This window comes from Seriola aureovittata, chromosome 17, assembly GCF_021018895.1.
Source record: "Seriola aureovittata isolate HTS-2021-v1 ecotype China chromosome 17, ASM2101889v1, whole genome shotgun sequence".
Classification (NCBI taxonomy): domain Eukaryota; kingdom Metazoa; phylum Chordata; class Actinopteri; order Carangiformes; family Carangidae; genus Seriola; species Seriola aureovittata.
Genome location: NC_079380.1, coordinates 23891490 through 23896857, shown reverse-complemented (window position 1 = coordinate 23896857; position 5368 = coordinate 23891490). Strand labels below are relative to the sequence as shown.

Genomic DNA, 5368 nt, shown 5'->3' with positions numbered 1-5368 from the left:
CTTTATGCTTCTCTCAGATACGTGATGCAGCTTCACATCCCTCGTACAGACGCGGTCGTGGCATCAATCTTCTGCTCAGACTCTCGGCTGGGAAGCTAAAAGGCAAATTGACCAACATGTTCAGTAGTAAATCGTGTTCGCTGGACTTTGACAAAGACAAAACATCCGAAACCTCGTGAACAGAAAGCCAGTACACACCAGGTACGATGAACAAATGAATGCTGTATTTCTTGAAAGATTTATTCAAACAGGACACATGGGCCAACGTCGTATAAGTGCCTATGGACATTTCAGTCAGTCAGTCAAAACTTTATTTATAGAGCATTTTGTATGCATGAAAATTCAGTTCATATCCCTTCATCCCTAAAAAAACAAACAAAAAAAACCTCTAGAGAAATTTGTCTGAGTTACAGAGAGTGACGTCAGATTGCCCCGTCTGCTTTTATATCTAGAAAAAGCCCTTATATAAGCTGAGTAGTCAACAAATTTCACAGCAGACAAGTGGTACAGCATACATATATACACAAGTAGTACATAGCAATCCAAGGCAGCCTATTGCTGCCTGTTACAAATTATCATGAAACAACGCATGATTTTTTTTTTTTGTTGTTTTTGTTTTTTTTTTCCATTTTGTTGCAGATGCAAAAGCTGTACAAGAAATCACTGAATCTTCCTTTCGTCTTTCTGCGAATGTGTTGGCAAAGCACTTGGATACAATGCAATATCTTTTAACATCAAATACACGTATGCATGTACGCCATACGATGTAAACTCAAAAGATCACAAGCTTCAAACGTATGACGTCCTCCGGTGGTTAGGGAAGGTGACGGGGGGTGGGGGGGGTGGAAGGATGCGCAGGGCGCCGTGAGTTTAAAATCTGGAAGCACTTTTAACTTTCCATTGGTCAACTGAACTTTTTTTTTTTTTTTTTTTTTTTTTGTAGTTGTTGTTTTTGACAGGAGCTCAAAAAACACAGTACAAAAAACAAACGAACCGACAGGAAACAAAGAAACATTTGAACCACACACTGTAATCTATATATTGCTAGGGATCATGGAGCCCAAGTATGTCTACCAGGTTGCATTCAGATAACCTGCGGTAGAATACTTGCATCGTTTCTTTTATATAGAGGAAGTTTTACAAACAAACAGTCAGTTCGCTCTGAGACGAGCAAGCGACGCCGTAGTCTGTTAATAATCAGGAGAGATTGAGTAAATGCACGCTAAGCTGATGATCCTAAACAGTCTCAGCATTCTCTCTGTTTGGGATGTTTCAGCATCAGTTAGGTGTACTCAGTTTCTCCTGATTCAAGGCTTTTGGTCCTGTTTCGTACCACACAGCTGTGGACATTGTATGGAAGATATAATAAGCGTTACACTTCTGTGTACGCCTCCTCGTTTCCTCTGTGTGTGTGTGTGTGTGTGTGTTTGTGCATGTGTTCAAGTATTTACATCGTCCACGACAGAGGCTTTTTCAGTCTAATTCATTCAACTTCACTGGCTGTTTTTCCAGGCGTTGCTTTGCCTGAAGGGAGTCACAGAAGTCCATCCAGCATTGAAGGGCGTCTGAGCGCGGGGAAGTTAATCATGGGAAGGTGTCGCTGTGTTCCAGCACTTCAGCACGATCGCCCGGTGTGATCGTGGCGCCTCTGATGAGGATCTCCCAAAGAGCAAATGGACCGTTCACAGTGCTCGCTCAAACTCTGTCGGCCAATCATTCTGAGCCGTGTCGGCCGACAGGAAGTGAGGGAAGTTGAGAAAAGGTTGTCAGTCGTTTTGACTTCTGCTGGTAGCCTGTCCTCGGGCTCTGTCGGTCCTGCAGTTGCTGTTTGTTAGCAGTAGCATTACAACATTACGTAGGAAAGGGTCCCGTCCCTCCGAGACCCCTTCCACAACAGTAACGTTGATGGTGAAATTGTGCAATTCAGAGACCAGCTTTCCCTTTCCGACTACAGTCACAGAATGCGTTTGAGAGATAAAACCCAGAATGAATGTTTTCAGACGACCCAGACGAATCTGAATGAAAAACAACCGCGGCTGTTATCAGCTGTGTCCATGCAACTCCGTTTCTCCTCTCTGTCTCATCTCCTTCATCAGCTCTCCCGTCGGTTTCATCCCAACCGCTCCCTCATTAGCACCCACCCCTAAACTCAGAGGAGGGCTCCAGAGAGACGGACAGACAGACAGATAAGGAGAGGGGGGAGGACGGTTGGGCGCTTATTGCTTTACTGACGCGTATTGCTTGTTTACTCGCTGTCATTCCTCGTTTGTTCTCAACCTCTAATGCTTTCCGAGTGATTAAGGACAGACCCCACAGAATATTTTGGTAGAGCTTTTTCAGAGGCCGGAAAGCTTTTCATATGAAGTGACCCATTAGTAGTGCGGCACCTCGTGGGGATGGAAGTCAAAGGGGGGGGGGGCACGGAGAAGAAAACCTCCTGCAACATGGTGCATCACATACTGTGCAGCGCTGGCGAGGGCATGAGCGCGGACGTGTTTGATGCATATTCACACCGTGCATATCCCATTGATGCTTTTGTATTCATGATCCCCATTCTCTGCTGATCCCTTATTACAAAAGCATGCCAGCAGCGCGGAGCGCCACTCCAACAGCTTGCCTAACAGCTTTTTCTCATCTTGGAGGGGTAAAGTGGAGAAGCCATTGCAGCATTACAAACCCTGCATTATATTGCTAATTTATTCCCTCTCATTAAAGTTTTACTCCGTTGCTCATTTTATGTGCTTGTGTACAGGAACAGCTCCATAAAATTGAGATGCAAACAGGGGAATTTGGCTGATTGACGTTTCTGATGGCAGGTAAAAAAAAAGAAAATAAAAAAAAAAGAAATCATTCAATGAATTCAAAAATTAAACTCTCAGTTACATAAAATCCACTTTTTAAGGAAGCCTGCTGCCACTTGAAAAGCTCCAGATGTGAATAATATATCGTGAAGCATCTGGTCATTCATGTGTTTGTGGATGCTAGTTGTGTGTGTGTGTTTCCTCTCGTGTGTGTGTGTGTGTGTGTTGAGTGTAATCATGCTGGAGTTTTCTTGTGTGAGTGATTGCATGTGTGTGTGAGTGTGATGGTGTACCGGGGAGGAAACCTGGCGCCTGCCATACTGTGACTGACTCTCATTAATTACACGTCTCTCCCCGACACACGTGCTAAGACGACCCGGCCACAATGTCGTGGTTGACAACAGCTTGTTGCACTGAGCACCAAACGTCAGACAAGTGCTCAGCCTCCGTCGCTCAACCCTCCGTGGACATGGACGCACGAGAATGGGGGGGCGGGAGTCGAGGGGGTTGGATGACAGAGAGACAGAGACAGAGGAACTAAACAGTGTGTGACTCTGGTAAGTGCCGCCGTTCGATGAGGCTCCACCACTTGTCTAATGTGCTATAGCATGTGCGCTGCGGCGTCGCCGGCGTCCTCGTCATGACAAATGAAGGTGAATTCTGGACGGTGGAGGTGAGAATATGTGGTGTGGAGGGAAGAGAGGGATTCTGACGGCTGAGAGCAGCATCGAATTTCTATGCTGAGGCCATCAATAACCAATGTGGGACAAGTTACTTGACAAATGTAATGTATTACTCATTGAAAAAGCAATCACTAATTACTTGTCAGCAGAAGGAATTGCTTACATAACTCATTTCATTACTGTTGTTACTCGCCGAGCTCCTTCCAAGGTTCCTTTAAAGGGACAGTTCAGGTTTTTAGACGTTTACACACTTTTAAAAAACCACCCCCCGAAAACGATCCAATAACCGTTTAAATGAAGCTTCATGTAGAATATCTTCAGCACTTTATCTTCAGCTCTTTATCTTCAGCTCTTTCCTTCGGCACTACACTTTCCAACCGCTGAACAACCGTATTCCTACGCAGGTCAGCCGAGTGCATCAGAAAGCGGTGTAGCTCAGCAGGTCCGGTGGTTCAGCGGCTTGAGGAAATGTAGTGCCAACAGAATCTACTGCAGGTAATGTACCGACTATATTCACGACTACCTCACACAACCCCACGTCAAAAACACCTGAACTGTCCCTTTAAATAGAAATGTCAACATGTTTCATCCAGGTGTATTTTCCCATGTAAACGCCTCCATTGTGACTCTTCACACCTGTTCCCTCCGTTATAGAGATCTGGGGAAACCAGGTGAACGGTGTGTGAGTCTCCCACAGCTTTCCAAATAAACACGACCGGCTGCCTGGAATCGCTGCGGAGGGATCTACATCCGACCTACCTGATGACCTCATCGCTCCGCATATTCATCCGCACATGCCAGTGCCTCTACACATGTGAGTCTGACTTCCACTGCAGTTACACTCCTCTAAGGAGACTCATGGAGAATGGTTTGTATTTTACTACATAGATACAAAGTGATTTGGTTTCTATTCTATCGTTTGGAGGTTTTTACTAAAAGCATCCACAGCTAGCTTAATGTTAGCCCATTGACTGCATGCAACACTATACAAAACCAGGTGATTCCTGAGTGCAGGCTTACCAGTAACTAGCTAGCTAAGACTAATACAACCCTGGAGTTAGCAGGAGGAACACTCCCATCACTCCCAACACAGTCTGTCCAGCGAACACAGAGAGACAAACTGTTAACAATGCTCCATCAAAGTCACAAACTGAGTCCTCAGTCCTCCGACGCTGTGGGGGTGGTGGGGGGTGGGGGGGGTGGGGTGTTGTGGACAAATCTATTGAAAGCACACAGTAGAAGAAGAAAGCAGGAAAAGCTAAACATGCTGTTTTGATTTGTTTATATAAAATGTTGTTTTTCTGATCATCAAAGTGAAATAAATCATCACCAAGAAGCTCCACTGGCCGCGTTGTTTCTCATGTTGTGAGTAATTGCGGAGGTTTGCAGGTGTGTGCGCACCTGCCGTAAATTGTAGCCGGATCCCCTGACAACACTCGTTACTGAAAAATTACTGCAGTGTGTGAATAGATAATAATATTTTATAGCCACATTTAAAATGAGAAATGTGACCGTTCCCTCTCCAAAGGCCGGAGCTGTGTTTGATTCAGTCGAGTAGTTGCGGGTGTTAAAGCGTCTCACTGACCGGGGGAGGGACAGGGGGGGTTCAGCCTCTCAGATTGTGTTAGCATCGCAGAGGTAAACACACACCTCAAACAGCTGTGTTTAGGCAGAGCCATACTGGGAGAAGGTGTTCCTGGTAACACGCCGCTGCTTTCTCTTCCTGCATCCAGACGCACACCATCTTTTTTTGTTTGTTTTTAGAAGTGGATGTTTGAGGACTGAATGCAGCACTGATGTTCATCTGACTGAAGCTCAGTGTGAGGACTGAGGGAGGGAGGATGCAGTGACTTTGTGATGACCTTTGTAAAACATCCAGGGGTT

General features: G+C 45.5%; 1 protein-coding gene across 1 annotated transcript in view; it reads right to left on the bottom strand.

Annotated features, from left to right (window-relative positions):
* Positions 1–202: 202 nt before the first annotated feature.
* Positions 203–5368, bottom strand: part of LOC130184973 (protein shisa-8) — a 100084-nt gene continuing 94918 nt past the window's right edge. The window contains exon 5 of the mRNA XM_056401119.1: positions 203–5368. This exon is cut by the window's right edge and continues 1355 nt beyond it. The gene's annotated coding sequence lies outside the window, so the exon portion shown is untranslated.